We start from the raw sequence: 9730 nt of genomic DNA on the forward strand, positions 1-9730 counted from the left end.
CGGAGATGTGGAGGCATTAATTAATTCTGTAGTAAGGAAAGATAAGGAGGACTGTTGTTTTCCTAGCTGTGGTAGTGTGCTAAATGATATGGCTGGTGATGGTTGTTTTTGTACATCAGATAAAAATGGATTGGTTTCTTGGCTGTTGGCCTACTTGTGCTTTGTTTGTCGCTCAAGTGTTGATTACCGATGTCCGTCAGTTACTAGTCCTTGTTTATGCTGTTGTTCCCGACCACTGTGGGTGGACTTTGCAATGCAATGAGCACTTCGGGTGATTGCGAGCAAATTCCCTCATATGCAAGTTGTTCAAACATTTCAAACTGAATTGTGCATAGTGTGGATTTCTGAATCAACATGCATGCATAGTTAGCGTGCGCTTGTATGCAGCAGTGGAAACAGTCTAGTGCCGGTTCTGGTCAAATTTAATCCAAGTGTATCTACAGGTCCGTTTGGATGCTCAATGCATTGATTTGATTGGCAGTGAATACAAGCTTGTTAGAATTTGAAGACAAATGAAATGGCAAAGCAAACCAAACAATATGACAAGTGAGTGGCATGAGAATGTTTGTCCGAATCTTCGAAAATGAAGTACGTACATACATCTATCCAAGTGTCATCACGTGTGAGTTAACTTACGAAAATGGCTCAATTATGCACATCACCCACTCTGATATTACGTGCCATGATGCTCTATTATAACTCACGGCTTTCCTGTCGGCGCCGACTGGGAGGACGGAGCGGGCAGTCATCGGTGAACCAGAAGAGCTCGTCGTGGCGTCGAAGGCGTGCCGTGCTTATCTATCCATCTATGATATGTAAAAACAGGCTTAGTAATTAGCTCCATTTTGTTTTGCGGAGTAATTAGTTTCAATTGACACTACTCGAATCCTGATCCATGCACCAGTACTGCAAGTAACATGTTTTGTGGGTAATTAATTAGTTTCAGTTGACGCTACTCCAATCCTGACGACGCATGCACCAGTACTACAAGTAACGTGTTTTACGGGGTAATTAGTTTCAATTGACACTACCCGAATCCCGAATCCTGATGCATGCAGCAGTACTGCAAGTAACGAGGTGTTCACCGTTGAATAATAATGTTGGAGTTGTGGTGTTGTAGCCGTAAGTAAATAATGAATACTCCACAACACCTCGTTAAATGCCTTTCCTGTAAATGCACGCCTAGGGATGCCCATCAGCACGGTACGGCCTTTCCTCCCGCCACGCCTTGCGCCACCTCATCGATCCACGACACGGCCTTTCCCTCTGGCCATAAATCACGCGCTGCTGCATGCACCCCTTCTTGTTCTCTTCACCATGCCTCCATCTCTATATATACAAGGGGTGGTCATCCCTCTGACATTGAGGTGACCTTAAAAACATTCACTAGACTCTTTATCATCTAACTAATTTCAGTAAGGGTGGTTGTACCACTGGATGATGGTACCTCGACTTAGATAGTGCATGTTTTATCAGCTTATTTTCATTTGAGATTGGCATGGGGAGCCTTTGACGTCTATAGAGGAAAAATAATAATTCGGCAGTCTTTTTATCTACCAGCTCGACTCACCAGTGCTTATTTTCATTTGTTTGATTGTCCTCTCTTAGATTACTTTATTTGTGAAATACCTCCATTGCTAAACCGTAGGCTAGTTACCAATTAAATGTGTCATCATCTACAACTTTGCCAGAAGAGAAAGTGAACTACTATTTATTTATACACTTTGTATAGTAACAAAAGATCTTATTCTGGCGCTCGACTATCATGACAGTTGACCTTTCTCAAAAAAATCATCAATATAAGATCTCTCGAAAATGATAACTTTTGCCGTTGTCGTTTTAGGTCATTGTTCATCTGCTCGACAAAGCAATGTACAAGGCCGACTCCTCTATCTTCAGGAACATTATGAATTTGCTCTTTATGAGGTCAAAGTGAACAAACCAGTTCAGATGACCGTGTGCGTTCTGGTCAAGATGTTTTCCGACTTGGAAGAGATGAAAATCTAGATCTAAAGATAACCCATGGTATGGTGGCCTATGATATTCCATCCTGGTATGAGAGATGCCACTACATGTATTTTTCTCGTGATCCCTCTAGTAGTAAACTGGTGCGTTATATCTCAAATTTATGCTTTCTATTTCGATCTTGCTATCTTATGAGTACAAAATATAAAATTCTATTACTATTATCATGCTATTGCTTAATGATGATGGAGGGCCGATCATTGATTTAGAAGGGAAGGTTGTGGGTCTAGTTAACAACCATATTAATGAGACTTTCGTACCTTCGTCCATATTGCATAAGTGCTTGAATTTCTGGAGAAGATTCAAGTATGTATTTCCCCCTTTTTCTCCTCAATTCTGTGTTGTGTGATACTAATGTCTTATAAGGGTAAGAGTGTTATGATGTTCTTCCTTAAATTTGTGTGATACTCATTTGGTCTCCGTTTTATTTGGTATAGTTGTATGCCTCGCCTCCACCTTGGAATGACTTTTACTTCAATCAAACATTTAGATCCAATCTCTATTGAGAGAATGACTCGTCATCATAATGGTCTTATTGTTGAGCAGGCATATATTGTGGTGCTTATTTTTATTTTGTTTCTTCCACTTTTGTTAATAGTTTCTTCTAAACCATTTCTCATATGCACATATTATGATGTAACCATGCTGATTTAAAATAGGTGTCTAAAGGATCACATGCCGAGAAAATTGGAATTCGCGGGGGTGACATTATTGAAAGCTTTAATGGAAAGTACATTTCAACAACAATTGAGGTATGTGTATTGTGTATTTACTGAATTTTCTAATTCATCTTAGATTAATCTCCCACATCCTATAATCGGTAGCAAGTATTTTGTGTTCCTAATTAAATAATTGAAATAATGATGTGCCTGGATAGACAAACTTTCTGCATGGATGGTTATTCTCATCAAATGGATCATGCCAAACCCATTGGTCAAGCCCAAAGGTAACCTCGCGGTGCTTGGCATCTTAGTACTGAGCCTTCCCAGACTGAATTCCACTACAAAGTGGAAGTAGCATGATGATCCGATGATGTTGAGGGATCATGGACAAGCGTTGCTCCAGCAAATACTTTAGACTGTAGTGCTTATCCGCACTCGAAACATGTACCCCAGAGATATGGGTGTCAATTAATGGCGCACTAGATTTACAATGCCAATCAACTCTTGTTCTTAGGAAACAAGCTTGGCATGGCATGGGAATATAGGGCGGCTGAAGAAGGCTACAACCCCGTCGCCTTGGTGTAGGGCAACCCCAAACACATACCAAAAGCGTCACAATCAACGATGAATTGGCTCCAGAAATCTGACATGTGTAGTACTGGTGTCGCCGTGAGCATTGCTTGAGTTTGTTTAAGTCAGACAATGCCTCGGCTGATGAACACCGCCCCTCTTTTGTTTAGGAGTGTTGTTAGGGGTTCTACAATAGCCTCAAATTCGTAAATGAACTTGTGGTATTACCCTGCCAATCCAAGGAACCCATGCAAGGCGAGAAGGGTTCGCGGCAGGGTCCATAGCCAGCCCCTTCGCTGAGATGATGTGCCCTAAGTATGCCATTGTTTCATCCCAAAAATGCACTTGGACCATTTAAGCGCCATCTGATGCTCCTACATCAACTAGAATACATCATGCACATGGCTTAGGTGGTCGACCCAAGACTTGCTATAAATAGAGATAACTGCAGACAAAACATAAGGACAAATCTTCGTAGGTACGGTAGAAGGACGGCATTCATCAAGGCTAGAAATGTCGACATCATGTTTATCAAGCCGAAAGGCATGACTAGAAACTCGAAGAGCCCCTCGTGGGTGCGGGACGTCGTCCTGTGGATATCATCGGCATGCATTCGGGTTTGGTGGTATCCCGAACGCAAGTCCAACTTAGTGAAATAGCAAGCGCCCTTGAGCTCATCGAGAAGCTCGTCCACCACTGGGATGGGGAACTTGTCCTTGATAGTGGGCTCACTAAGTGCGTAATACTCAATGCTGAAATGGCATGAGCCATCTTAGCTTCTTGACCAAAAGGATCGGGACTAAAATTGAAAATGGCTCCGCCGAATCAATCACTGATCTAGCATATCAGCACATTGCCGCTCAATCTCGTCCTTTTGAGGTGTCTAATAGCGATATGGAAAGTCCATCATTGGAGCAACCCCTAGAAGGAGGTGAATACGGTGATCACATCACCGCGCGAGACGTTATGTGAGCAGCTGAATATGAGCATGCCCTCAAAATCATGCAGCGAGGTTGTGAGGAGGTCTTGCCCCTCGCAAGCAAGGGAGCAAACGTCCTGGGTCGCCTCCCTTTGCAACATGACTACATGGTCATGAACTCATGATGGGAAAAGGACATGATGAGCTTGGCGAAGGTAGAAATCAAGAAAAAGCATCACGTGTTGATGTTTGACAAGACCACTAGTTTTAAGTAAAAGGGCAAGGGAAAGAAAGGGAACTTCAAGAAGAATGGTAAGCAAGTTGCCACTCCCATGAAGAAGCCAAAGGCTAGACCCAAGCCTGAAACTGAGTGCTTCTACTGCAAAGGAAATGGCCACTGAAAGTGGAACTGCCCTAGATACTTGGCGGATAAGAAGCATGGCAAAGTGAACAAAGGTATATTGGATATACATGTTATTGATGTGTATTTTACTAGTGTTTATAGCAACACCTCGGTATTTGATACTGGTTCAGTTGCTAAGAGTAGTAACTCGAAACGGGAGTTGCAAAATAAACAAAGACTAGTTAAGGGCGAGGTGATGATGTGAGTTGGAAGTGATTCCAAGGTTGATAAGATCACCATCGCACACTCCCTTTACCTTCGGGATTAGTGTTGAACCTAAAATAAATGTTATTTGATGTTTGCGTTGAGCATAAATATGATGTAGGAGCATCAGATGGTGATAGGCGCTTCAATTAATGTTGAACCTTCAATTATTATCAGTTAGTGTTGAACCTTCAATTAATGTTTCAACTATGAACATAGGAAATGTCTGACGACGAAAAGGATTTCGGTATTTGCGAATACTGCGAAGACGAGCGCGGTCTGTGCGACAGAATCTTCCTAGATGATGATAGGCGCTTCAGCATCAAGCTGGACGAGAACTTCGAAGTGGATACAGTAAGTCACAACGACAAGTCTTTTTTCGTAATTAAGCATGACATCTGCTTCATTTGCTCCAACTTATAATTTAATTTTTTTACTATTCTACTAGCGTATCCCCTGCCATGCAAGAGTTTTTGTCTTGGATAAGATATGTTTCAGTCCTATGAAAACTACTATGGAGGTAAAGAGAGTTTACTTGAAGACCGAGCATGGTTATACTTTCCACGCAAAATTATACAACGCAGACACCTACACCTATTTTGAATGCAAAACTTGGCGAGCACTATGCAAGGCTTATGCATTTGAGCCTGATATGGTTATCACCTTTGATATTCGTCCCGAAGATGATATTGAAGGTAATATCGACATCTGGGTCGATGTGCAGACGCCTCCAGTTATACCATTATGTGAGTTTCTCAACCATATTTATGTCTTTGATATTGTTTATTCAAAAATAGTTGACAACTAAGTTCTATTGACAGCTTATTTCCATTCAAGCAAACATGTCCGGCGCTTGGTAGACATGACCGTCCACTATCCCGGGGCTGAACTAAACTGCGAGGAGATAGGTCATTATGTTTCATGGCTTGAGGATCTTCATACTGTCAAGATAGATTATTTTCCTGGACTTAAAAATCTTAGTACTCAAAACGTGCGACCAATAGTGTTCGTACTGAACTATGGTAACATCTATTTAGGAAAGATGGTAAGATTTTTACTATTTGTCCTCAGTGCATCTTTTGCATACATTATTTTTTAAGCTAAACTTCATTGCTAAGTATGTTACTATATGATGTTCTTCAACAGGGACTCCCGATGAATGTTGTGCCTCATTGGATCGAGACTAAAGGTCCCATGAGAATTGTTAGCTTATGGACAAGATATCCTACAATGCAGTTTAGTGCATTCAGGATTTCTAATAGCGAGGAATGCTTAATAGTGAAAGACTGGAGCAAAATTATGAACGATCGCAGAGAAGTACTAGGGGGCAGCAATCAGAAGCGCATCCCATGATTAGGAGACAGGTTCATCTGCATGCTCCAACTTGATGAAGCAGGAGTGCTACACATGTTTTATGTTATTTTACCTGAGAGAGAGCAGCAGGAGTGATTAGCTAGCTAGAAATGAGTTATGATGATTAAATATCTAGTGTTGGTGGTAATGACTATGATGATTATTATTAGCTAGTGTTGCTGGTGATTAAATAGCTACCGCAGCTAGTGTTGGTGGTGATTAGCTAGCTAGAATGAGTTTGAAGATGATGATGTGTGCTACACTATGACTATGATGATTGAATAGCTACTGTTGGTGGTAATGACTATGATGATGATTAAATAGCTTGTGTTGGTGGATTAGATTCAAGTGGAGGCAACATGTGGTGCACATCGAAAGTACTACTAGTCCAAACTAGATCAAGTTTGGATTAGTAGTATACTTTTGACATGCACCACATGTTCCCTCCACTTGAACCTAATCCACCTTCATTTGATACACTGTTATGCACATATTGATATAACAACCTCATAATTGGTATTGTACCAAAATTTGTATAACGGCGTATAAATACACTAAAAATTAAGAAAATGAGAAAAAGAATACTAGTAGAGATGGAGAGTAAACACGCTACTACTAGCTATATTAGCAGTAGCGCTGGAGTGAACAAACGCTGCTGCTATATGTCTTAGCAGCAGCGCGTGTAGCACGCGCTACTGCTAAGGAATAGCTGTAGCGCCTTATCAGTAGCGCGTCCTCCCGCGCTACTGATAGGCAAAATACCCGCGCTACTGCTAGGGTTTTCCCTAGTAGTGCTACTAGGAGCCCAAGTAGGACTCCTACTTGGGGCGCGCCTAGGGCCGGCCTCCTCCCCTCCCTCCTTTATATACGTGGGGAGGGGGCGCCTAGAAGACACATCAATTGTTTCAAGCCGTGTGTGGCGCGCCCTCCACAATTTACACCTCCGGTCATATTCACGTAGTGCTTAGGCGAAGCCCTGCGCGGATCACTTCACCATCACCGTCACCACGTTATCGTGCTGACGGAACTCTCCCTTGACACTTTGCTGGATTAAGAGTTCGAGGGATGTCATCGAGCTGAACGTGTGCAGAACTCGGAGGTGCGTACGTTCGGTGCTTGATCGGTCGGAACAAGAAGTTTGACTACATCAACCGCGTCAACAAACGCTTCCGCTTCCAGGTCTACGAGGGTACGTGGACATAGTCCCCCTCTCGTTGCTATGCATCTTCTAGATAGATCTTGCGTGAGCGTAGGAATTTTTTTAAAATTGCATGCTACGTTTCCCAACAATTTTAATCTCAATAAATTGTATGAAGATTTGAGTACATGCTTTTCGGGGCTGGATTATTGTGTACATGAACCCTAGGCTAAATTTGTATGGTTGTAGTGGTAGAATTTGATGTTCACCTCCACTTCTACTCCAATCCATAGCCTCTGGATGGCACCGTAATTAGTTGCAAAGAATAAATTATGTTTGAGTATTGCGAGTTCAGTACACAGTGGTACACTCTGGGTACACACTGAAAAATTTGAAAACTGCCAGTAGACAGTTGAAGATTCTGAAATATTTCAGTACTGAAATTTCAGTACAGACCGGTTCACACTGAAATATTTCAGTACTGCAAGTTCAGTACACAATTGTAGATTCTGAAATATTTCAGTACTGCGGTTTTAGTACATGCACGTAGCCACTGAAAATATTTCAGTAGTGCAGTTTCAGTACACGCACGTAGCCACTGAAATATTTAAGTAGTGCACTTTCAGTAGAGACATGTAGACACTGAAATATTTCAGTAGTGCCCTGTCGGTGATCTCCCATTAAAATAATTAGGGCTTCCTAATGATTAAAAAAACTAGACATAAGCACTGAAATAATTTTAGTAGGGATGTTGGCTTACTCATGTTGCCGTGTCGTATAGCCTTTTGCTTCACTTCCTGTAAGTGCTTCTTGCATGTGTTATGGCCTACATTCTGTTTACTCTCATCACATCAGTGATTTTGCATCTTGCAAAGGTCTTATTAATTCAACATTGACTTATATGCTACAGGTGGAAGCATGGATAGGTTACTAAAGATGCTGGGCCTCACAATAAAAGTCCCTTGCTCAACCTCAACATCAGAAGTTGTTTTACTCTCATCTGTTTTTTTGTGACAAACCTTGATAAAAGTTTCAAGTACCTGCAAAAAATCGTCATGGAATCACATTCCTAGAAGGCGTGGCAAAAAATCGGTACTCTGAAAATGCTACTTTCAAAAGAATTTTGGAGCACCGAATTTGTTTTTTTTCACACCTTGCAGGAATGTGATTCCATGACGAATTCTGGCAAGAACTTGAAAATTAATGTTTGTCACAAAAAAATCTGATTTTGTTTGAACTTTTTTTTCGATTTTAATGTTCACCGAGCTCATTGAGCTCGGGGGCAGAAGGGCACTTCGCCAAATATACATCTATTCTAAGTGTGATACAACCTTTTGTAGGTGCTTACCCTATCACGGGTAAAGAAGCCATGTCAATCTCTTCTGATTCTTGAGCTGGGACTGAGAGAGGTAAACATCTCCTCTTTTAACATAGTTTAGATTCAACATGTTTTAACTCAAATTCAAAGGTTATAGGAGATTGTCTTGTGCATGGATGAGTCAATGGAATTAACCTCTGCATTTTGATTGCAAATTCAAGTTTGGTATAATATTCATTTTGTGTGTGTTCTTAGACAATAACTTCAAATTATGGTGCCTATGGACTGTAAAAGCACCTTAGCTTAGAGCATAAACTATATGTTAGAGTAGAACATAATCCTTGGCTACCAAGTACTTTTTTATGTAATAACATGGGTGGGTAATTTTCATAAAGTTATACGTCAGAAAGGCTATTGTCAAGATCAAACGGTTATAATTTTGTGAAGTATCAAATTGATTGGCTTCGAGGAGAGCAACTGGCTGTCCATTGGTGCGACTACTTCGACATCTTATTATATGTTGTTCTGCGGAATGATCTGTTTCTTCAACACTCTAGACCGATGGTGATGGATTGCAAATCTGTACTGTGTGGGTGTGTGGGGTGATGCTCCAATTGATGCTTCTTCAGCGACTTCTAGATCTCATTTCAAGGGGCGAGTAGCTATTGCAATCTTTAAAGACTAGTATGGTGAAGCTGTTTGCAGGTGTCCCTTTTCTTTACTGTTAGTACAGTGCAATTTTCAATCTCCGACGGGCAGCATATAATTGGAGGAAGAAGAAGGCTAGAATGGTTTGCATGTATTGGTCAGTTTGCGTTAGTTGTCTTTCCGTATAATACTAGTTAATTGTTTTCCTGGAGAAATATCAAATATAAGATGCACTTTTCGGTATCTCTTAAAAAAAGCGGTTGGATGCTTCAGATTACTGTGAAAATTTCTAGCATATGTCTCTTTAAAAGCCTCCAGTTTTTTTAACACACCCATCACATGGCAGATCTCAGAATATATGTATTTAAGTTTTAAAAAATAGATTGCACATCAATCCTTTGAGACCATCTACATAAAGCTCATTGGACACATCAAACATGCACACTAGATCCTGTCAGCGCAAATTCTCTCTATATCTACAGTTTGATCA

The 9730-nt window shown here is 41.0% G+C and overlaps 1 pseudogene; it reads left to right on the forward strand.

Moving 5' to 3' along the window:
* The first annotated feature begins 1590 nt into the window (after positions 1-1590).
* LOC120963783 (uncharacterized) lies at positions 1591-3305 on the forward strand (annotated as a pseudogene).
* The last annotated feature ends 6425 nt before the right edge of the window (positions 3306-9730 follow it).

Source organism: Aegilops tauschii, chromosome 5, assembly GCF_002575655.3.
Source record: "Aegilops tauschii subsp. strangulata cultivar AL8/78 chromosome 5, Aet v6.0, whole genome shotgun sequence".
Lineage (NCBI taxonomy): Eukaryota > Viridiplantae > Streptophyta > Magnoliopsida > Poales > Poaceae > Aegilops > Aegilops tauschii.